Source organism: Mobula birostris, chromosome 2 (assembly GCF_030028105.1).
Source record: "Mobula birostris isolate sMobBir1 chromosome 2, sMobBir1.hap1, whole genome shotgun sequence".
NCBI lineage: Eukaryota > Metazoa > Chordata > Chondrichthyes > Myliobatiformes > Myliobatidae > Mobula > Mobula birostris.
The window spans coordinates 16,899,697-16,925,131 of NC_092371.1; the positions used below are offsets into that span (position 1 = coordinate 16,899,697).

The 25,435-nt window shown below is 43.8% G+C and overlaps 1 long non-coding RNA gene across 1 annotated transcript; it reads left to right on the plus strand.

Moving 5' to 3' along the window:
* The first annotated feature begins 3,207 nt into the window (after positions 1-3,207).
* LOC140185066 (uncharacterized) lies at positions 3,208-25,185 on the plus strand. The gene is made up of 2 exons (XR_011882485.1): positions 3,208-3,493; positions 24,932-25,185. It is a non-coding gene; the product is annotated as an uncharacterized lncRNA (long non-coding RNA).
* Positions 25,186-25,435: the final 250 nt, after the last annotated feature.

Sequence of the window (25,435 nt, forward strand, 5' to 3'; positions counted from 1 at the left end):
GCTACACCTTGGAGAAAGTGGGAGGAGCCAAAAGGGAAATTGTTGATGGTGAGGGCCAGTTCTGCTAGATGGAGGAGTGTGATTGTGAAGGAGCACTGGTTAGGTCTGCTGTTGAGAAAGAAGCGGAGAGCTTTAAGGCCTTCTCAATGAGGAATAGAGGTGTACAGGGACTGGACATCCATGGTGAAAATGAAATGATCAGGGCCAGGGAACTGAAAGTTGTTGAAGAGATCAACAGCATGTGAAGTGCCGCAGATGTAGGTGGGAAGGGACTGAACTAAGGGGGATAGAATGGAGTCAAGGTTTGTGGATATGAGTTCAGTGGGGCAGGAGCAGGCAGAAACAATGGGCCCACCCAGACAGTCAGATTTGTAGGTAGATCATGGAAAGATATAAAAGCAACGTAGTTGTCATAGTGGGTGCCTTTAATTTCCACAAAATTGACTGGGCTTTCTTAGTGGCTTACTTAGATTGATCAGAATTAGTTAGGTGCATATTTTTGACATGGTATATCAATAGTACAATTTTGAAATGGGCCATTCTAGCCCTTATATTTTAAGTGAGCTGATGATCAGAGTCTTAGTGTGAGAGTATTTTGGGAACAAGTTAAGGATAAGGATAAGAGTGGACCTCAGGTGAAAGTGCTGATTATACCAGTATTATGCAGGAGCTGGGAGAGTAGATTGGGAGCAGGTGTTACTGGGCAAGTCTGCACCTGACACTTGGGAGTTGTTTAAAGGCCGACTAGTCAGAACTCAGGACTAACATATTCCTGTGAAGAAGAGAGACAAGGATGGTAAGGTTTGAGCAATTAGATGGTGAAAGATGTAAATTTAGTCAAAAAAGCAAGGGAAGCATATGCATGGTTTAGAAGGCCTGGCCTTTGAGGAATATAAAGGAAGCAGGAGAGAAACAAGGAATCAGGAAGGTTAGAAAGGGGATGTAGAATGTTCTAGATGAGTAGGATTAAAGAGAATCTCAAGAAGAGGGTAACTAGGGAGAGGGTAGGGCTAATCAAGAACAAAGTATAGAATTGATGCCTGGAGCCAGAGAAGGTGGGCAAAGTAGAAAATGTACACCACATCAGTATTCACTCAGAAAAAGGATATGAAGAGTGAGAAAGCTGTGCTGATTTCTAGGCCAGGAGGAAGCAATGGGATTTTGAAGAACATTAAAGTAGAGGAGTCCCTAGGGCCTGATAGATTATTCCAGGTTATTGAGTGAGGCAAGGGAGGAGATCAACAATCTTCCCTTTTGCCTCTCTCAATAATCTGGAACAGAGATCGTTGCGTCCTTTTTAGTCAGAGTTAAAGTCCAAGAGTAGCCAACACACACAGAACACTAGAGGAACTGAACAAGTCAGGAGCATCTATTGAGGGAAATAAACAGTCAATGTTTCAGGTTGAGATGATGCCTGACCTGCTGTGTACCTCCAGCATTTTGTGTATGTTGCTCAAGATTTCCAGCATCTGCAGAATCTCTCATGTCATGCCCCCAATGTTGTTCTGCTATTTGAAAAGGCAATAGGCTCAATCCAAGAAATTATAGGCCAGTGAGCCTTACATCAGTGGTAGAGAAATTATTGGAGAAAGCATCTACTCCCATCTGGAAAAGCAAAGATATTTGGGATAGCCAACAAGGCTGTGTGCAGAGGAGGTCATATTTTACCAACCTGATTGATTTTTCAGAGGAGTTGACAGGGATGATTGAGGAGGGTGGGCAGTGGATGTTGTCTACATGGACTTTCAACAAGGTTCCTTGTGTACAGTTCTAGTTGCCTTGCTAGAGGAAAGATGTCATTAAACTGGAAAGAGTGCAAAATGATTTATGAGGATGTTACTGGGATTGAAGGGCTTTAGTTATAAGGGGGCTGGATAGTTTTTGACTTTTGTTACTCTGCAGCATAGGAGGCTGAGGGGTGATATTATAGGTGTTTATACAATCACAGGATGCATAGATAAGGTAGATGGTCACAGCTCCAATGCCATATTTAAATTTGCTGGTGACCCCACTGCTGATGGCTGAATCAAAGGTGTTGACCAATCAGCATATAGGAGGGAGACTGGAAACCTGGCTGAATGGTGCCACAACAACAACCTCTCACTCAATGTCAGCAAGACCAAGGAGCTGATTATTGATGTCAGAAGGAGGAAACCAGAGGAGGATCAGACCCCAAGAGGGTCAGCAACTTTAAAATCCTTGGCGTAATCATTTCAAAGGATCTGTCCTGGGTCCAGCACATAAGTGATACTATGAAGAAAGCACAGCAGTGCCCCTACTTTCTTAGAAGTTTGCAAAGATTTCACATGTCATCTAAAACTTTGATACATTTCTATAGATGTGCAGTGATGAGTATACTGACTGGTTGCATCACAGCCTGGGATGCAACCACCGATGTCATTGAACAGAAAAAGCTACAAAAAGTGGTGTATACAGTCCAGTCCATCATGGTTAAAGCCCTCCCCACCATTGAATACATCTACATAGAGCACTGTCGCAGGAAAACAGCTTCCATCTTCAACGACCCCCACCATTCAGTCTATGCTGTCTGCTCACTGTGACCATCAAGAAGCAACCACATTTCAGTCTCACCAGCACTGAACTGTTCCCACAACCTGCAGACTCACTTTCAAGGACTCTTTGTCTCATGCTCTTGATATTTATTGTTCACTTGTTTGATATTATTTCTTTTTTTTTGTATTTGCATAGTTTGTTATCTTTTGTACATTGGTTGTTTGTCCTGTTGGGTGGGTCTTCCATTGATTCTACTGTTCTTCTTCTACTTACTGTGAATGCCTGCAAGAAATGGAATCTCAGGGTTGTACATGGTGACATTATGTACTTTGATAATAAATTTACTTTGGGCTTTTTCCCAGGATAGGAGAGCCTAGCATTAGTGGGCATAGGTTTAAGGTGTGAGAAAGTGCAGGTACAATTACAATGTTTAAAATATATTTGGATAGGTATATGGACAGGAAAGGTTTAGAGGGATTTGGGTCAAATGCAGACAAATGGGACTAGCATAGACGAGTTGGGCCGAAGGGTCTTTTTCAGTGCTGTATAATTCATAACTTTGAATTCTGAGTGGCTTTTCTCTCAGACACGTTTCTGTGGAGAACTGTATTGATAACTTGTACAAATATATGCATTACTGTAGTGAGGAAGACTGCGCGCGCACACGTACACACTCATATGTGGTCACCTTTCAGACACACACGCACGCATGTATGAGCACACCTTTCAGACGGGTGTTTCTCGCTGGCTGTGCACCAGTTGTACCCAGAGGTGGCGTTCTGTACTTTCTCTACTCCTGGGAAATAGAGCAGAACAAGGTCGGCCCACTGACTCACTCGCAGCGAGTTACAGCCACACCTCAGCGCACAAGGAAGACTTCGGCCGAGGAAGTTCAAATGGCTTCGCTTTATACTTGCTGATCCTTATGTCAAAACGACCTTGACTTCACCTACTTGGACCCAGAGCCTTCAGTGAAAGGGTAAGAGAAAAGAAAAGTTGAAACCATTTCCCTTTCGTTCTCGCTTTAACGAAACCGCTTCATTGCTGAGAGTAGGCTGTCCTATTGCCGGAGCTCGGAGTGATCAGTTAGTGCCGGCACTTGAAATGAACCTTCGGGTGTGTTGGGGAAACCGAGGTGAGAAAGGGGAAGACTGGCAAAAGTGACCTCTTAAAGTTTATATTTTCCGTTAATATTAACATGCTGCTGTTGCTTCCTTACAGACATAATTTTACAAAACACGAACTAAGTTGTAGATTTAAAGACGGGTCCCATCACTTTTTTGAAAAAAAATTGAACGGTAAATTTAATTTAAAATCGCGCCCATGTGAGAGGGCGAGAGAAACAGAGAGCCCTTGAACAGCGGCTGTTGTTGGGAAGAGGAGCCTTTTTTTTGGCCACTGAGTGAAGGCGACCCACCCAGGCCGGCGAGCGGCTTACTGCTTCGTGGGGACTTTTACTTTGCGTCGCTGCATGGCGTCTAGGGTGATTGACGATTCAGGAGCGGAGTGCCCCGCTCAGAGAGAGGCTAAGCTTGTTAATCTTACAAGGGTGCCAGCGGGCAGCGGTTGAGCAACAGCCCTGTTGTAAGATTTCGGGCTTGCTGCTTTGCAACTCTTGCTCCTTCCCCTTTTTCTCAACAATATCTCCTCGTTTGCGGTTTGATTACATCGGTTACTTTCGTACTCAAAGCCGAGCTTGTTTTCTGTGTTGCTTCTCTAAGCTGTTCTGAAAGCCAAGGTGCCTCTCCCCTTCCTGCTTACTGTGCCTACAATTCAGAAGTAAACGAAAGATTTGCCTTTCTCTAGTGCTATTTACAACAACTGGACGGCCCAAACAATGTCCAGAGGTGTGTGTAACCAGTTTAGGGTACTGCGAGCTCCAGCAAACAGCAATGTGGTGACAGCCGAGTTAACCAGTTCTAAGCCCATGTTAAATATCCCCAGGTCATTGGGGAGAAATGCCCCGAATCCCTACAGTTTGCTTAGTTTCTGTGATTTTGGGACTTTTCCAGTGCAGAGGATGCTAAGGCGTGACCTTATAGAAAGAACTTCATAAAATCATGGGAGCAGATAGGGTGGATATCTGTTTTTTTTTAAAAATCTCAAAGCCTTAAACAAGATGGTATAGATTTAAGGTGAGAGGAGACCTGAAGGTCAGGTTTGTTTTTATAGAGGGTGTTGTACATGGAACCAGCTGCCAGAGGAAATGGTGGAGGTAGGTACATTTACAATATTTCAAAGACATTTGGACAGGTGCATGCATAGGAAAGGTTAGGGAGATATGGACTAAGTGTGGGCAATTGGTCAGAATAGGCTGAGGACCCTGTTTCCATGTGATGTTAAACAAAATGCTGTTTCTTTGCTCCTGCTCTGCTGACTGTTTCATGCTCCCACCATAAATAGATGACAGGTCCCTTTGTCAGAATTCTGTACTTTGTTATTCCCTATGGTTCCTTTTATTATCAGATAATGTATACAATATACAACCTGAAATATTGGTCTTCGCAGACATCCACGAAAAATAGAACTTCAAAATAATGAATGACAGAAAAACGTTAGAACCCCAAAGCCCCTTCTCCCCTCCCCCTCCCACACACAGCAGCAAAGCATCAACCCCCCACCCATTTCAGCAAAAAGCATTAGCGTCCACCACACAACAAGCAATAGCAAAGCCCCCAAAACTCTGATCTGCAGTCAACAAAAACTATTGTTTACCTGACAGTTGACATGCCAGAGGCTCTTTCTTGCTTTCTTGCACGAACAAGAGACAGAGAGATGTCACCCATTTCACAGTGAAAGGGGAGACAAATGGTTGCTGTTACGATGTTACAGTCTGCTATATTGTTTTTATTCATAGTTTCTCCGACTAGAGAATAGGTAGCAAACTCTCCCCACCATCGAGAGAAAGAGAGACAGAGCGCAGTCATTTGATTACAGAGACCTCCCGTCGCAGCATCCGCCACCGTGAAATCTTTATGTTTCTTCTGTAACCTCTCAGTCAATGGCACTGGCCTGGAATCGGTTGTCCAGGGGCCGTGCAAAATTTGTAGATTTTGTGAGAATATGTGAGTGACCATTTCAAGCTTTCCAATTGCCTCAGAGTTTTGGACAGTTATATCAGGCACTTCTCTTTCCTGAGTTTTCAGGAGCTCCAGGCATGAAGTATTTGACAACCAATTACTGACATTACAAGTAGATTTACTGTTAAAAGAATATGCAGGGATATGCAGGGAAGGTCACAGACAATTAGTGCAGAGGCTGCTTCCACAAACAGCATAAACTAATCAGTTGCTCACCATGGGGAAGTTCTCCTGACCACGAGTTCTCTAGATTTATTGGAGGAGGCGGCTAAAAGGCAATGTTATATTTCCCACAGAGTTGCACTGCAGCTGTCAGCTTGGCCAATGATATGCTCTCCCCACAGTCAGTAGACTCGTGGTAAATGAATAAGTCAGATTCAGGATTTGGGCACTGAATGGATTTTATGTTCTGACCCTTCACTCTTAGCTGTAGAACACTGAATGTTAGCTCAGAGCTGAGAAGAGGTGGTGTTTTCGCTCAGTCCCCTCTACATGTCTTCTTATCACGTATGATGTACCAGCCAAAAATTTACTATCAGTGAATCCAGCCTCTTCATGATTTCCCACAGTCAGGAAGTTGTATGGCACAGACACAGGCCCTTCCACACCTACATTAATCCTATCTGCCCAGACAAGGTCCGTGTCCTTCTCTACCTATGTAAGTGGAGAAGGCCATTCAGTCCATCCTGCCTGTGCCAGGTAATTGAACGAGATCTCCAACTGAATGTGGAGTAAGCAGCAAATGCATGATTGTTAAAAAGATAGGGTGAAAGGGAAAGAACACACACACAATGCTGGACGAACTCAGCAAGGCAGCATCTATGGAGATGAATAAACAGTTAAAGATTTGGACTGAGTATACCACTTCGCCCCTCACCAACATTCTTATTCTGGCTTCTGTACTTTTGTTTTCCAGTCCAGATGAAGGGTCTCAGCCCAAAATGTCAACTGTGTATTTCCCTCCATAGGTGTGACCTGACTTGCTGAGTTCCTCCAGCATTTTGTGTGTGTTGCTCAAGATTTCCAATATCTGCAGAATCTCTTGCGTTTAGGATGAAAAGGAAGATGACACAGAGGGATACAGATGGGTTAGGTAGGTGGGCAAAGATCTGGCAAATAGAGTTTTTTTTAACATAGAGCTATTAAGACATGGAACTCTATGCCAGTGGAGATGATGGAGTCAGATACAATCTTTGAACATTTAGACAGTCTCTTACATAAACAAGGTATGAAGGACTACCATCTAGTGCAGGTAGTTGGGACTAGTGCAGATGGGTGAAAGGGTCTGTTTCTGCACTGTACAACTCTGTGACTATCTGGCTCTATTACATGGGGAGATGTGAAATTATCCATTTGGGATGAAAATCTTGTCTAAATGGTGAGAGATTATGGAGCTCAAAAATGCGGAGGGATTTGGGTCTCAGCAGGAAGTTCAGAAATCTAACAGTGCCATTATTGATTGCATGTGAAGGTAGTGAGGATGTGCTTTAGTCACACAGGCCACTGGCGAGACCACATCTGGCCACTGTGTGCTAAGGAAGGATGTCAATGAATTGGAAACAATTCAAAGAAAGTTTACTAGATTAATTCAAATAAAAAAACTGCAGACGTAATCTGAAATGAAAGCAGCGAATGGTGGCAGCGTCTGTAAAGAAAACCAGAGTGAATGTTTTGGCTTATAGATGCCTCATCAAAGCTTCTGCCAAAGAGTCTCACCCACCCGCCCCACCTGGAATAGTAACTACTGTTTTAGTTCTACTACTAAATATTTCCACAGTCAGTTTAGTGATGGTCAGAATGGGCAATGAGATTCTTTATATAAAAAAAAGAGATGAATAGGAATGTTTAGTCATAGTCATACTTTATTGATCCCGGGGGAAATTGGTTTTCGTTACAGTTGCACCTTAAATAATAGTAATAGAACCATAAATAGTTAAATAGTAATATGTAAATTATGCCAGTAAATTATGAAATAAGTCCAGGACCAGCCTATTGGCTCAGGGTGTCTGACCCTCCAAGGGAGGAGTTGTAAAGTTTGATGGCCACAGGCAGGAATGACTTCCTAAGGCACTCAGTGCTGCATCTCGGTGGAATGAGTCTCTGGCTGAATGTACTCCTGTGCCCACCCAGTACATTATGTAGTGGATGGGAGACATTGACCAAGATGGCATGCAACTTAGACAGCATCCTCTTTTCAGACACCTCCGTCAGAGAGTCCAGTTCCATCCCCACAACATCACTGGCCTTACGAATGAGTTTGTTGATTCCGTTGGTGTCTGCTACCCTCAGCCTGCTGCCCCAGTACACAACAGCAAACATGATAGCACTGGCCACCACAGACTCGTAGAACATCCTCAGCATCGTCTGGCAGATGTTAAAGGACTTCAGTCTCCTCAGGAAATAGAGACGGCTCTGACCCTTCTTGTAGACGGCCTCAGTGTTCTTTGAACAGTCCAGTTTATTGTCAATTCGTATCCCCAGGTATTTGTAATCCTCCACCATGTCCACACTGACCCCCGGATGGAAACGGGTCACCAGTTTAACTGGGCACGGCCACCTGATTGAAACCTCAAGTTATAGTTTATGGTGTGAGGGAAAAGATTTAAAGCGGTTCTGAGGGGCAAGTTTTCCACACACAGTATATGGAACAAACTGCCAGAGGAGATACTAGGAGAAGGTACGATTATAATGTTTAAAAGACAGTTAGACAGGTACATGGGCAGGAAAGATTTAGAGGGCTATTCCATAGGTCATATGCAGGCAAATTGGACTTACTAGATGGGTTTCTTGATTGGCATAGAAGAGTGAACTGAAGAACCTGTATCTGTGCTGTGTAAACTTGATCTCAGATGTTTATTAAGTTCCCCTTTTAAAGTTCCTATTATATCTGCTTCCATCTTTGTCTTTCCCATACTCTTATTGTTTAAGTAACTGTCATCCTGTCTTGAATTTATTTATTCAATGAGATACAGTGCAGAGTAGGCCTTTTTGGCCTTTTGAGCCACGCCGCCCAGCATTCCCCTGATTTAAACTCGCTCTCATCATGGAACAATCTACAATGACCTATTAACCTACCAATCTGTACATCTTTGGACTGTGGGAGGAAACTGGTGCACCCAGGGGAAACCCATGCAGTCACAGGGGAATGTACAAACTCCGTACAGACAGTGATGGGAATTGAACCTGGGTTGCTAGTACTGCACAGCCGAAGGGCCTGTTTCTATGAATATATTCAATGATTCTACCTCCATTGCTGTCTAGGATACCCACCCTGGTTCTAGTAAACCCACGAGGAAAATATCTTCTTGACATGCACCCTGTCAACCCTTTGGAGAAGATCATGCCACATACTCCAGAACTAGTTACATCTCTCCAGTTATAGTCATTGTTCCTGTGTGTTTTAATGTCATTCATTACAATACTATGGAGGTATAATTATCGTATTGGATGATCTCTGAGGACAAAACCAACTTAAGAATATCTATACAAATGGAACACATTCATTACCTGGGAACAGCCTGTATTAGTCACAGAAATTACAACACAGAAACAGGCCTTTCAGCCCATCCTGTCTGCGCTGAACTATTAGTCTCATTGATCGGCACCTGGACAATAGCTCTCCATACCCCTCCCATGTATCTATCAAACTTCTCTGAAATTTTGAAATCGACCTTGAATTCACCACTTCTGCTGGCAGCTCATTCAACACTCTCACCACCCTCTGAGTGAAGAAGTTTCCCCTCATGTTTCCTTTAAACATTTCATCTTTCACCCTTAACCCATGACCTCTAGTTCTAGTCTCACCCACCCTCAAAGCTTACTTGCATTTACCCTAGCTATACCCCTCATAATTTTGTATACCTCCATCAAGTCTGCCCTCATTCTCCTGTGCTCTAGGGAATAAAGTTCTACCTCTTCAATCTTTCCCTATAACTCAGGTCCTCAAGTCCTGGCAATATCCTGGTAAATTGTCTCTGCATTCTTTCAATCTTATTGACATTTTATTTCTGCTTTCGCACTACTTATTTTACCTTGACTATTTATAGTTTGACAAACTATAATTCAGTTTTTTCTATACTGATCATCTTTTGCATTGTACTGCTGCTAAGTTAACAAATTTCACGAAATAGGGCAGTGATATTAAACCTGATTTTGATTTTTCATGTAGAGAGGTAAACAAAACTGGACACAATACTCCAAATTAGGCCTCACCAATGTCTTATACAATGTCAACATAACATCCCAACTCCTGTACTCAGTACTCTGATCTGACTTACGAAGGCCAAAAGCTGTCTTTATGAATCTGTGATGCCACTTTCAATGAATTATAGATCTGTATTCCCAGATCCCTCTATTCTACCAGACTCCTCAGTGTCCTTCTGCTCACCATGTAAGTCCTCCCAAAAAACAACACCTCAACTTGTCTGTATTAAATTCCAACTGCCATTTTTTAAACTGGCCCAGATCCCATTGCAAGCTTTGATAGCCTTCCTCACTGTCCACTACACCCCATTCTTGGTGTCATTCACAAATTTGTTCTTCCAGATCGTTGCTATAGATGACAAACCACAATGGATCTGGCATCAATCCTTGTGGCACACCAGTAGTCACAGGCTTTTAGTCAGAGAGGCAACAGTCTATGATCACCCTCTGGTTTTTACTGCAAAGCCAATGTCTAATTCAATTTACTACCTCATCATTAATGCCAAGTGACTGAAACTTCTTGACCAACCTCCCGTGCAGGACCTTGCCAAAGGCTCTGCTGAAGTCCATGTAGACAACATACACTGCATTGCCTTCATCAGCTTTCCTGGTAACTTCCTTTAAAAACTCTATAAGATTGGTTTGACATGATGTACTGTACCACACACAAAGCCATGTTGACTATGCCCAAACAGTCCCTGCTTATCCAAATACTTACATATTCAGTCCCTAAGAATACCTTCCAATAATTTACCCACTACTGATATCAGGCTCACCAGCCAATAATATCTTATAGCCTTTCTTATACAATGGAACAACATTAGCTATCCTCCTATCCGTCGGCACCTTAACCGTTGTTAAAGACATTTTAAATAACTCTGCTAGGACCCCTGCAATTTCTGCACTAGCCTCCCACAGGGTCCAAGGGAACACCTTGTCAAGCCATAGGGATTTATCTGCCTCAACCACAGAAAACACTTCTTTTTCTGTAACCTGTATAGGGTCCATAACCTTCCTGCTGCATTGCCTCACATCTATAGACTTAGTGTCCATCTCCTGAGTGAATAGAGATGCAAAAAAAATCCATTTAAAATCTCTTCCATCTCTTTGGCACCATGTGTAGATCATAATTCTGATCTTCAAGAGGGCCAAATTTGTCCTTTGCTATCCTTTTGCTTTTCATATATCTGTAGAAGCCCTTGGGATTCTCCTTTATCTTGTCTGCTAGAGCAACCTTATGCCTTCCTTTAACCCTCCTAATTTCCTTTATAGGTCTCGTGCATTTTTAATACTCTTCATGTACCTCATTTGTCCTTTGCTGATATGCACCTCCTTCTTCTTAACTAGACCCTCAATATCTTTCAAAAATCAAGGTTCCCTAAACCTGTTATCCTTCCCTTTTATTCTGACAGGATCATACAAACTCTGTACTCTCAAAATTTCACTTTTGAAGGCCTCCCACTTACCAAGTACACTTTTGCCAGAAAACAACTGGGCCCAATCCACACTTGCCAGATCCTTTCTAATACAATCAAAATTGGGCTACCTCCAATTTAGAATCTCAACCAGAGGACCAGACCTATCATTCTCCAGAATTATCTTGAAACTAATAGCTTTATGATTACTAGATTCAAAGTGTTCCCCTATTAATACTTCTCACCTGCCCTGTCCCATTACCTAATAGGAGATCTAGTATCACATTCTCTGTAGTTGGGACTTCTATGTGCTGATTAAGGAAGCCTTCCTGAACACATTTAATGAACTTTTTCCCATCTAGTCCTTTTATGGCACGGGAGTCCCAGTCAATATGTAGAAAGTCAAAATCACCTACGTTGTGTTCTTGCAACAGTTTGCGATCTGTCTATAAATTTGCTTCACTAAATCCCGCTGACGATTGGGTGCTCTGTAATATAAAATCCATTAATTTGGTCATATCTTTCTCATTTCTCAGTTCTACCCATAAAGCCTCATGAGACAAGCGCTCCAGTCTATCCTGACTGAGCACTGTCATGACATTTTCCCTGACTAGTAATGCTACCCCTCCCCCTTAATTCCTCCCACTCTATCACATCTAAAACAACAGAACCTTAGAACATTGAACTGCTAGTCCTGTCCCCCTTGCAACAAGTCTCACTAATGGCTACAATATCATAATTCCCCTCACTGGTCCGTGCTCTAAGCTCACTCACCTTTCCTACAATACTCCCTGCGTTGAAATATACACAACTCAGAACATTAGTCCCACCATGCTTAACATCTGAATTTCTGACTTTGTATGTAGGCTTAATAAAATCTTTCTCCACAACCATTCCACTATCTGCTCTCATTTCCATCCCCTTGCAACTCCAGTTTAAACCCTGCTGTTTATTACTAGCAAATGTTTCTGTAAGAATGTTAGCCCACCTCCAACTCAGATGCAAAATGTCTTTTTTGTACAGATTCCACCTTCCCTGAAAGAGAGCCTAATGATCCAATAATGGTGCTCTCCCTCCCGCACTATTTTTTTAACTTCCTAATTCTGGCCTCACTAGGATGTGGCATGGGTAGCAATCTTGAGATCACAACCCTGGAGGTCCTGTCCTTTACCTTAGCACCTTAACTTCTGAACTCACTTTGCAGGATGTCATCTTCCCTCTTACCAATGTCATTGGTACCGAAATGGACCACAACCTCTGGCTACTCACCATCCCACTTAAGAATGCTGTATACGTGATCTGAGATGTCCCTGACCCTGGCACCTGGGGCACAATATACCATCTAAGATTCTCATTCTCATCCACAGAACCTCTTGTCTGTTCTCTGAACCATTGAATCTGCTATGACTACAGCTTGTCTCTTCTCCCCACTTCCCTTCTGAGCCAAAGAGCCAGAGAACTGATTGTTGTGGCCTTTCTCTGCTAGGTCATCCCCACCCTCACCCAGCCACAGGGGTACTCTGCACTGGTTGCCTATCCTCTTCCCCCCTTTTGACCCGATTCTTAACATCATTGGAACAGAAACTGTATATGGTACTCCAGATCTGGTCTTGCCAACGTCCTATAAAGTTGCATCAAAATGTCCCTACTTTTAATAGTTATACCAAGTGTTCTCAACATATTTTATGCCATGGACCAATATCATTAAGCAAGGGGTCTGTGGACCCAAGATTGGGAATCCTTGCTCTATACTCTTGTAATAAAGGCCATTACCTGCTGTCTGAATGGTACCTTTTGTGTGTCATGTAGGAGCACTCCAAGATCACTGTATCAATGCATAGTGCTCTCTCAGCCTTTAAAATGCTTTTTTGATTTTCTCTTCCAAAGTGAAGAACTTCATATTTTTCCATTCTTATTCCATCTACCATATTCTTGTCCACTCACGTAACCTAACCCTTTGCAGGATCCTTGGAACTTGCTAACCAACCTATCTTTGTAACCTCAGTAATCTTTTCTGTATACACTTGGGATATTCATCTGTTCTTAATATAATTTACTAATAGTTGAAAGCTCAGTTCTGATCTCAGTGGTGCCCTATTGGTTACCGATTTCTAATCCACGTGTGACCTATTTATCATAATTCTTGTGTTCCATTCATTTCTCTGTGGAAGGGCTGTCAGCAATTGGTCACAGAGTGGAGGAGGAGGAGGTGAGGATTTCTGAGGTAGAGTTAAAAATTCTCTTCACTCCCTTCTGCCATTCTGTCTTAAGAACATAGGAAACAGAAACAATAGTCTTTTCAGTCCCTTGTGTCTATTTCAACACTCAGTAGGATCATACCTGATTAGTTTTTTTAAACTCAGCATAACTTCCATGCACTAACTCCTCATTCCCTGATTCCCTTTTGTGAATATAATTAGTGACTGAACTCTGGGAAGAGAATTTCAAAGATCCATTCTCCTCTGGGTGACAAAATTCCTTTTCATACCTGCCCTAAAAAAATGACCCTATATGTTGAGGCTCTGTCTGCAGGTTCTAGACAATCCAGATCAGAGAAATATCCCTGTCAAGTTCCATAAGTTCTGAATGCTTCATCATTATCTCATCATATTTTTTAATGTGCTGTACCTGGACACCATCCAATTGCAGACCTCAGGGCAGCTCGTAGGCCGTGGAAAAATTTTCTTTTGCAGATTTAGTTCGTCTTTAACGTAGACGTCATGCAACAAACTGGTCTGACCGCCTTCCTCTTTGGGTGTGGTATCAAGAAATATCATCTTCCACCAATATTGTCTTGAAGATGCTTATAGTCAGTTTTGTAGTACTGTAACACCTTCCCTATAGCCATTGGTTATGTGTATCAACTGTTTTTGCGATCTTGCTGTTCACACCATCTGTCATGTTTCCTACAACACTATCTGCACTTCAGATTAGATTAGATTAGATTAGCTCTATTTGTCACATCTATGTTGATACAGTGAAATGTGTTGTTTGTGTTAGCAACCAACGAAGTCTAAGGATGTGCTGGGGGCAGCATGCAAGTGTCACTGTGCTTCTGCTGCCAACATAGCATGCCCACAAATTACTAAACCTAACACTTACGTCTTTGAAATGTGAGAGGAAATGGGATCATCTGGAGGAAACCCAAATGATTATCAGAAGAACGTACAAACTCCTTTCAGACAGCAGCAGAAGTTGAACCCCAGTTGCTGGGGCTGCAAAATGTTATGCTTACTGCTATGTTACCCTACCTTGGTGGCCAGAATGTGCTTTGGAACCTCTTTAGGGTGTGGCAGCTAAGATTTAAAAAAAGGTCGATCTGAATTTGCTAAGGCGTCTGTGACATCTAGTTCTCTTTGATCCTAAATACTTTGCAGCCAATTGCAGTTGCTGCTTCTCTGTAAGATTAACAGCAACCAGTTTGTGTTCTGCTGACTTGCAGACAATCTGTTCATTAATAATATTAGCTCAAGGATAAATATTGGCCCTGGACTTTAGGAATGGAGTGAACTCCCCTTTGAAACTGTGAGCAGATGATCCTTGTCCAAGTAGTTTAGAGAACACATGGAGTCTTTGTTTAAAGTCCCTCTTAAGGGTGGCCCTCCAAGCTGGTGTTTTGCTTGCTCAGTGCCAACTCCTTTGGCAACTGCTGAATTTGTACTTGGGCTACTGAAATGGGGATTGGGCCTTGAATCTCTGATTTTTGGACATCAGCATAGGAAGTACGACTAGTAAGTCTGCACATGACAAGAAAACTATCGTTGTTGATGGGGTGAAGGTTATTTTTAACCTGCCAAGGACATTGGTAGATGCAATGTAGTGCTGGAAAGTGCAAGGTCATGCTTAGGACAGATATCATTCCTTGGGAGTATTGAGCTAAAAATGAACCTTGGTGTAGAGGTCTATAGGTGGCAACACAGGTATATTGACATAGAACATCTAACTGTACAGCACTAGACAGGCCATTTGGCCCACAATGTTATGCTGATCTTGATGCCAATTTATACGAAATGCCCTTTGTCTGTGTATCATCCATCTCTATTCCCTTCATATTCATGTGTCTCTTGAACTCCATCAGACCGTAGATTCCACCACTAACTCTGGTAACCTGTTCCAGGTATCTACTATTGTCTGCATAAAAAAAAAAATAACAAAACTTGTGCTTCAGCCACCTTTAAGCTCCCCAACCCTCCCACCCCCCCACACAAACTTAAAACCATGTCTTCTGGTGTTTGACATTTCTACCCATTAGATGTCTAATGTATCTGAATATGCCTCTCATAATTTTAAAAGCCTCTACCAGATCTCCCCTTGCCCTCCAATGCTCTAGGCCAGGGGTTCCCAACCCTCTTCATGTCATGGACCGCTACCATTAGCCGAGGAATCCGTGGACCCCAGGTTGGGAACCCTTCTCTAGTGTGACCAACCCAAGTTTATCCAATGTCTCCTTTTAGCTCAGACCCTCTTGTCTAGCCTAGTGTACCATTCAATATATTCATGGATGATCTACCCAAGGGCTCAACTACTTGACTGCCAAAGCCCTCAATTTTTCGATCTTTCAAAGATGTGTCTATGCTCCACAATTCTCTAGGACAGAGAATTCCAGAGCTGTTCTGTTCTCTGTAAAAAGTAATTCCTTGATTTTAAATGACCAGCTCCTTGTCATGAAACTAAATCCCCTCATTGAGACACTCACACAAGCTAAAACAATTTAACAACTACCTTGTTATTTTCCCATGCCAGAAGACAAATGAGGTGTAAGAGATTATGAGGAGATCTACCGAAGAATTTTTTTCACCTGAGCGTGGTTGGAAGTTGGAATACATTGCTAGGGAATATGGTGGAGGCAAATGCACTCACAACATTTAAGAAGCATTCGGATGAGTATTTGAATTGCTGAGACATGGTAGGCTACAGACCAAATGGGAACTTATCGATAGATATTTAGTGATTGGTGTGGAAATAGAAACAGGCCCTTCAGCCCCCTGTGCTCAAGGCAGGGCACTGATTCTTGGTGAAAGCCTTCCATCACTGACTTGTGCTGTCCTCTTGGGTTGATGAGAATTTGCTTCCATTGCAGTAAAGAATGGGAGATGCCTGAGCGCAATTTCTTTAAACTTGGGGTGGCTGTTGCACACCAACTGCCCCCTGGTCTTAACAGTGTGAGGTCTTGATCCAGTGGAGATGTAGTGTCTAAACTTAGGCCAGGCCATTTCTCAGCTGCTCTCGGTGGACTTATGCAGCCATAGCTGGCTGACAGCCAACACTGGGTGGTCAGTTTATAACTGCTCTAGAATGTGTGGCTGGCCTCAGTACAACTGTCTGTAAATAACATGCCAAAAGGCTCCCTGACCCATGGTGGTTACTGATCTTGTTATACCTTTGTTTTTTGCTTAGCTTCATTCAAAATTCCTCCATGATCTTTCTGATTCCTCTTTTCCTCCAGCTGTACAGCCAACTGAGAGCTCTCAATCTTAATACCATAGAGATGCACCTTTCCTCTTTTCAGCCCACCAAGTCTGTCCTTTTACCATTCTGTTATTTAGCCTAATGGTTGAACAAGATGGCGCCGGTAAATGGCGACTCTGCGTGTGCTCTCCCAAGCAAACTGCCCTCTACACTATCCTATACCCGAGAAACCCTTCTAAACCTACAATCTGCTACATCTAGCAAGATCAACAACACCCTGGCGAAGCTACTGACCCAGCTGAAGATCACTGCGCCGGAATTGCTTCTTAAACTCCGGACCGCACCTGAACCTGACCAGCGAGGCCTGGACCGAGGCCTACCACGTTCCGGGAGACCCGCAGTCTGCTACGGTGCTGGAGTGCTTGGAGACATGGCCCATTCTGACCAGCATGTCTCTGGAGCAGACGACCACACAGAAGTGACGTCGGAGACCTCAAGGTGCCCCAGACGCTTCCCCGGAGCGACCACCATAAAGTCCCGTTGGTGGACATCCACAGCTGCCGGAAGTGAGGCCTCTGCTGCCGACCTCGGAAATCGAGCCCGAGGCTCGGCTGGAGCGGAGGCCTCCACAACCGTGGCTCAGCTTACGGACTTCTTTCAGCCAGGATCCCGGCCATCCGGGATTAAGTGTCGGCTTCGGGGCCCAACTCAGTTGACAGCACAGGCCCCCGGCAGCTGGAAGTGGCAGCGGAGCCTCCCCTGTCACTCGGCCTGACCCGGAGCGCCCGACGACGCAACCCGCCGATCGATCCCCGTGGGACGCGTCCACCAACCTCAAAGAGCTGACAACAACACACTGCATCGATGGAAACCTGGAAAGATGCACTATTTACCAAGGAAGCCTGGGAAAGGAGCTGGGCTGCTGGTCAGATTGAAGCTGAGGAGCCTCAGGGTCTCTATGCCCACCATCCTACTAGCTAATGTGCAAGCCATAGAGAACAAGGTGGATGATCTTAAAGGGAAACTCACCTACTGCAGGGAGATGCAGAACTGCTGTGTATTCTGTTTCACCGAGACTTGGCTCTCCCCTGCTACCCCTGACTGTGCCATCCGACCGGAGGAATTTTCAATCCATCAGATGGACCACATGGCATCTTCGGGCAAGACGAGGGGAGGTGGTGTCTGCCTACTGATCAACACTGCGTGGTGCTCGGACACAGTGGCACTGACAAGCTTCTGCAGCCCGGACCTGGAACACTTGTCAGTGAAGTGTCGTCCCTACTATCTGCCACGGGAATACTGACAGCGGTTTACGTCCCCCCCCCCCCCCCCAGGCAGACGTGGAGTGTGCTCTGAACATACTGTGTGCCAACATCAGTGAACTTGAGACCAGGTATCCGGAGGCTTTGGTCATTACAGCCGGGGACTTTAACCGGGCCAACCTCAGAAAGACGCTGCCAAAGTTATACCAACATGTCTCCTGCCCCACTAGAGGCCCGAATATACTTGACCACTGCTACACAGCAGTCAAGGATGCCTACCATTCCGTCCCACGACCTCACTTCGGAAAATCGGACCATCAGGTTGTACTCCTCCTCCCGGCTTACAAACAGAAACTGAAGCGGGAGGTCACGGTGTCAAAGGTAATGTCGTGTTGGATGGAGGAAACGAATGAGGTCCTCCGTGACTGCTTTGAATCGGTGGACTGGTTAGTATTCAAGGACTCGGCAGCTAACGTCGATGAGTATGCCTCAGCTGTCATGGACTTTATTTGGAAATGCACAGAGGACTGTGTGTCTCGCAAGACGATCTGGGTATTCCCTAACCGGAAACCTTGGATGAATTATGAGGTCAAGTCCCTTTTGAAGGCTAGAGCTGCGGCTTTTAGGTCTGGGGATACCAGTCGCTACACAGAATCCAGGTGTGAACTCCAGAAAGCCATTAAGGGCGCCAAGAGGCAATATCGAGCCAAGTTGGAAGTCCAGGCTAACCAGAGGGATGCCAGTAGACTATGGCAGGGTCTAAATGAGATCACTGGGTGCAAAGAAAAGGCTGGGAATATCAATAACTGTGGTGCTTCTCTTCCTGACGAACTTATCATATCCTATGCAAGATTCGAACAGAAGAGGAGCATCCTGCTCCCTCCAGATGAACCAGACCTGGTGGCATCGAGATTCATCGTCACCAAGGAGGACGTTAGAAGGGCCTTCCTGAAGATAAATCCAAGGAAGGGGACGGGCCCAGATGGCGTCCCGGGACGGGTTCTCCGGGCCTGTGCAAGCGAGCTAGCTGGAGTGTTTGCTGACATCTTCAACTGCTCCTTGCATCAGTCTAAGATCTCCTCGTGTTTTAAGAAGGCAACGATAATCCCAGTGCCGAAGAAGAGCAAGGTAGCATGCCTGAATGAGTATCGACCTGTGGCTCTGACATCAATTGCTATGAAGTGCTTCGAGCGATTGGTTATGGCACACGTCAACCACAGCCTACCGGTCAACCTCGACACTTTGCAACTCGCCTACCGGAGCAACAGGTCAACGGCAGATGCCATCTCTCTGGCTCTACATTCCTCCTTAGAACACCTGGAGAATAAAGACGTATACGTAAGGCTCCTTTTCATTGACTACAGCTCTGCCTTTAATACCATCATTCCAAATAAACTGATTCCTAAGCTCTGGAACCTGGGCCTTAGCACTCAGATCTGCAGCTGGATCTTCAACATCCTCACAGACAGGGGCAAGGCTGTAAAAATAGGGGACAAGCTCTCCTCTACAATCACTCTGAGCACCGGTTCCCCACAAGGCTGCGTACTCAGCCCCTTGCCGTACTCACTGTACACCCATGATTGTGTAGCCAAACTTCCATCAAACTCAATATATAAGTTTGCTGACGACACAACAATTGTAGGCTGTATCTCGGATAATGATGAGTTTGAGTACAGAGAGGAAATTAAGAACCTGGTGGCATGGTGCGAAGACAGTAACTTATCCCTCAACGTCAGCAAGACGAAGGAATTGGTTGTTGACTTCAGAAGGAGTAGCGGACCGCACGACCCAATTTACATCGGTGGTGCGCAAGTGGAACAGGTCAAAAGCTTTAAGTTCCTCAGGGTTAATATCACAAATGACCTGACTTGGTCCAACCAAGCAAAGTCCACTGCCAGGAAGGCCCACCAGCGCCTTTACTTCCTGAGAAAACTAAAGAAATTTGGCCTGCCCCCTAAAAACCCTCACTAATTTTTACAGATGCACCGTAGAAAGCATTCTTCTAGGGTGCATCACAACCTGGTATGGAAGTTGTCCTGTCCAAGACTGAAAGAAGCTGCAGAAGATCGTAAACATGGCGCAGCACATCACACAAACCAATTTTCCGTCCTTGGACTCACTTTACACTGCACACTGTCGGAGCAGTGCTGCCAGGATAATCAAGGACACGTCCCACCCAGCCAACACACTTTTCGTACCTCTTCCCTCTGGGAGAAGGCTCAGGAGCTTGAAGAATCATACGACCAGATTTGGGAACAGCTTCTTTCCATCTGTGATAAGACTGCTGAACGGATCCTGACCTGGATCTGGGCCGTACCCTCCAAATACCCGGACCTGCCTCTCGTTTTTTTTGCACTACCTTACTTTCCATTTTTCTATTTTCTATTTATGATTTATAATTTAAAGTTTTAATATTTACTATTGATTTGTAATCCAGGGAGCGGGAAGCACAGAATCAAATATTGCTGTGATGATTGTACGCTCTATTATCAATTGTTTGGCGACAATAAAGTATAAAGTAATGGCAGCTGTGCCTTCAGCTGGCTAGACCTAAGTTATGGAACTCCCTATATAAACCAATCAGCTCATTCCCTGGCTGCTTGTTTTAAGGCACTCCTTAAAGACTTCCTCTTTTCCTCCTGATGTGGCTTAGTATCAAATGCTGTTTGATAACATTCCTTTGAAGTACTTTGGAACGTTTACATTTAGATGCAAGCTGTTATTGGTGAGACCGAGGATGCCAAGAGGAGGAGATATTTCTACTTAAAAAAATACTGAAACATGCAGTTGGAGAAGATATTTCTACTTAAAAAAGATTGAAACATGCATTCAGAGTGAGTATTTCACTGGGATTATATTACAGACCATGGCATTTAGAGGAGCAAATTTGTAAAGATTGCAGACTGTTCGAGAAACATAAGGTTGAGACATAAGAGTAGGTGATTTTAACTTGCCACATATTAATAGACATTTCCTTAGTCAATACACAGAGGTCCCAACCAGAGGGAGTGTGATTGTGATGCTAGATCTCCTACTAGGGAGTGAGACAGAAGTTTGTGTAGGGAAACACTTTGCAACTAGTGATCATACTGCCATTAATTTCATGATAATTATGGAAAGATTAGCTTTGGTCCTCGGGTTGAGTTTCTGAATTGGAGAAAGGGCAGTTTTGATGGTATTGGAAAGGATCTGGCATGTGCGGATTGTGATAGGTTGTACTTTGGCAAAGGTGTACTTGGTAAGTGGGAGGCCTTCAAAAGTGAAATTTTAAGATTTCAGAGTTTGTATGTTCCTGTCACAATAAAAGGCTCAGATAACGGGTTTAGGGAACTTTGGTCTTTGAGAGATATTGAGGTCCTGATTAAGAAAAAGAAAGTGTAGTACGTATAGGTAGGTAGAAAACAAATGAGGTACTTGAGTATAAGAAATACAAGAAAACACTTAAGAAAATCAGGGGGGTTAAAAGAAGACACAAGGTTGCTCTATGGACAAGTTGAAGGGCTTCTACAGATGTATTAAGAGCAAAAGGATAGCAAGGGACAAAATTGGTCCTTTTGTTGATCAGTTGTGATCTGTGCTTGGGGTTGAAAGAGATGGAGAAGATCCTGAATGGATAGTTTGCATCTACATTTGCTTGGGAAATGGACACAGTGTCTATGAAGTGGGACAAGGCAGGGGCGACGTCATGGACCCTGTACAGATTACAGAGGAGTTATTTGCTGTCTTGAGGCAAATTTGGGTGGATAAATCCACAGGGCCTGTGGGAGGCTAGTGCAGAAATTGCAGGGGCCCTAGCAGAGAGTTTTAAATATCTTTAGCCACAGGAAATTTGATGTAGGTGTACAAAACTATTAGAGGTATAGATAGGGTAAATGCAAGCAGGCGTTTTCCATTGCGGTTTTGGTGAGATTACAGCTAGAGGTCATGGGTCAAGGGTGAAAGATGAAATATTTAAGGGAAATATGAGGGGAAGCGTCTTCGCTCAGAGGTGGAGAGAGTGTAGAATAAGCTACCAGTGCAAGTGGCGGATGCTTTGGCGGGCTATGGTCCGGGTGCGGCCGATGGGACTAGGCAGGTTAATGATTCAGCACACACTTGGGGTGATGGGCCTGTTTCTGTGCCGTAGTGCCCAATGACTCTCTGGCCTGCTGTTGGGTTTACCTGAAGTTTTCAATAAAGGCATGCTTGTGTTCCTTGTAAAACTCTGGTCACAGGTAGCACATGTAAACTTAAGCTGAGATTTGCTGCTGAGGAAGTGAACCAATGTCAGCAGTACTGAGTTGAACTGAGCAGTGTGCTGAGTGTGTTATTTTCCTGTTATTATTCAGTCTACTGTCAAAATGAGATCCAGATCAATAGTTTTAATATAGTGTCATCAACACTGAGGAAGCACACACTTTCAGAGGGATTACAGTGAGTGTGCTGCACTGCTTAATGGTCTTTCTGAGGGAGAGAGCTTCAGGAAATTACTAAATTACCATACATTAGGCTTACCCTAACCCTAACCTTAATGCACCTCTAATACTTAGTTGTGAGATGATTTGGGAAAAGGACATTTAACAAATTTCAGTGAAGAACTGAGGCCTGATTGATTTGACTATGATGTGGTCTATTCTTTTCCTTGATCGAAGGTGTTTTATTGTTCCTTGGGCATGTGAATTGTGCCTTGGGGTTTGTTTCCACCACTTGTAGCTTGCCTTTCCTGCAATCAGTCAGTGCATGGGTGGCCACTGGTTAGACCTAGGTCTATCTCTGACTGAACTTGCCTTGACTTGTTGTACAAAGCCACAATGGGCTTTAGTAGGACGCTAGTAAAGTCCCACCACTGCAAGTGGAAAATTCAAACTTGAATTTTTAAATAAATCAAATTAAAAGTAGTGTCACTGATGGTAATCATGAAACCAGCAGACTGTTGTGAAAAGAAAGGAATTTGCTCTCCATATCTGGCACTGTCTATATGTGAGGGGCAATTGGGGATGGACAATAAATCCTGGTAGTCCAGTCTCAAATAATGGGATAAGAATGACAGTTCACAACTCCTGTCCATTCCTCTCCATTCTTGGGCCATCTTTGTAGAGCTCCCCGAGGTTGTTCAATATCATGGCTGATCTCCCCTTATTGGTCCACATTCTGTAATCTTTTCACCCAAAAGAAATGCACAGACCTTGACTTGGACACTTCTGATGATTCCACAAGCTTCAGCATAACTTTAAGATAATAGGTGGAAAGAAAAAGCCAGGAGAACGTTCAATGTATGCTTCTTTACACAAAGTGGTAGGTGCTTTGAGTGCCCCGCCAGTGGTGGTGGTAGAGGCAGATACATTAGGGGCATTTAAGAAGCTCTTGAATAGGCACATGGATGGTGGGAAAATGGAGGGTCATATAGGATGAAAGAGTTGGATGGATCTTTGAGTAGGTTAAAAGGTCAGCACAACATCATCGGCCAAAGAATCTGTACTTGGTGTAACGTCAGTCATTTGGAGTGGCGAGAATATCATGATCCACCCCACTGCACCCTTTTTATGATGTTTTTCCTGACATCTCCTCCTGAATCTTGCTCTAGTTTTAAGGTTATAACTCTTTGATTTTAATCCCTCACAAAACCCCAAAGCCAGTTAAATCTAGTTTTAAAAAAAATTTAAACCCTTTCAAAACATATATATCAAAACATATATGGATTTACTTGAGATTGATTGTATGCAATGGTCAAAAAGCCCTCACAAATCAGCTGACGATGAGTTTAGCAGTGCAGGAATGTGATTTGGGATTCACTGGATGGAAGGAATATTATTCTGGCATCCTTTCCGTTCAATGAGGCACTGGGACTTGTAGACCTCTGCAAACATAATACCGTCAGAGTGAAATGTCCCAAGTGCTTCACAGGTGATCAGATGACTTAACATTGAACAAAGGAAGGATCTGAGTTGTATATGATGGGGGACCAGAACACTCTTGTTTGTGTTTTCACTGCAACCATGCAGAATATTTTTGCTCCAATATTTCTGAAGTTAATGGGGCAAGGAGGATATCTGCGAGGAAATACTTGCTGGAGAACTGCTGGGGGAGAGGGTTTAAGGCTGTTCCTAATCTCTCAGCCTCACCATCCAAATTCCTTGAGATGACTGTATAAATTTATCATACCTAACACCAATCAAGGCTCAGGTCAAATCCAGCTCTTTATCTCTCTCATGCTCTATCAGACAGATGGGACAGTGAGGCCAGGGGTTGGGGGAGTCAAGTGCAAATAAAATAATCGTACTGCTACTGAATAACCCACTGGCATGTGTCCTTTTTGGGCAGTGTGGGAGTTAACAAAGTTTGTGTGACTAATCTAATGCTATCAAGATTGACTTGCTTGAATCAGATGTCCTATTATAGATTCACAGAGCAATACAGCACGGATACAGGCCCTTAGGCCCAACAAGTCCTTGCTGACCACAGTGTCCTCCCATATAGTTCCAATTTCTCTCTGGGCCATGTTCCACTGTGTAATTATCCAACTGCATCTTAAATGCCTTAGCCACTTGCTGTGGCACCTCGCAACAGCAATCTGCTACTCTGAGTCCATACCTTAGAAGATATTGGCTAGATGGGGAAGAAAAGTGACTTTACTGTGCTACCAATGAACTATCCATTCCCACAAGAGCTAAATGCCTCCAACATCAGATAGGGATGGCATAGTAGTATAGAGATTAGCACATCGCTTTACAGTACCAGTGGCCTGGGTTCAATTCCTGCTACTGCGTGTAAGGAGTTTGTGTGTTCTCCCCAAGACGGCATGGGTTTCCGCCGGGCGCTCCAGTTTCCTCCTACAGTCCAAAGACATACCAGTTAGTAGTTTAATTGGTCATTGTAAATTGCCTGTGATTAGGCTAGGATTAAACTGGGAGTTGCTGGGCAGCACAGCTAGAAGGACCACAGGGCCTGTTCTGCACTGTATCTAAAAAAAAAAAAAAAAAAAAAAAAAAAAAAAAAATTCTCTTTTCTAATTTCCCGTGCAGCATTATTTATCGAGCTTGAGTTACTAACTATCTTCTCCTTAAAACAGGTTTGGATCCAAGTACAAAGGGAAAATTTGACGTTCCAGGGGACAGACTACCCGAATTTTGATTTCAGCAGCTGTGGACTCCTGCCATTGGTGAAGCCTGCCCCCCTTGCTTGAGTGTGGGCAGAGGGGGGTCAACATTGAGTTGCCCAGTTTTTTTAAAAGATCAGTTTTGTGTGAAGAGTCTGTGAAAGCCAGGAGAAATGAGTGAATTCTGGTTGTGTTTTGGCTGCTCAGAAGTGGAGAAGGCGCAACCGGTAGGTCTAACGTGAAAGCGTTCTATGTACTACTTTAATATGTTGTTATTAACTCTGGATAAGAAGTCTATAGACATAGCAAAATAAGTTATCAAAACTGTCAAATAGTAGAAATGCAACAATTTTGTGCACAAGTGCCATACAGTGTGAGAGTGACAAAATAATTTTATTCTCAAATGATGTTTAAAGGGTAAATATTTCCCTGTGTCACTAGGGAGCACAACCCTCTCAAGTGTAGATCCTTAATGGC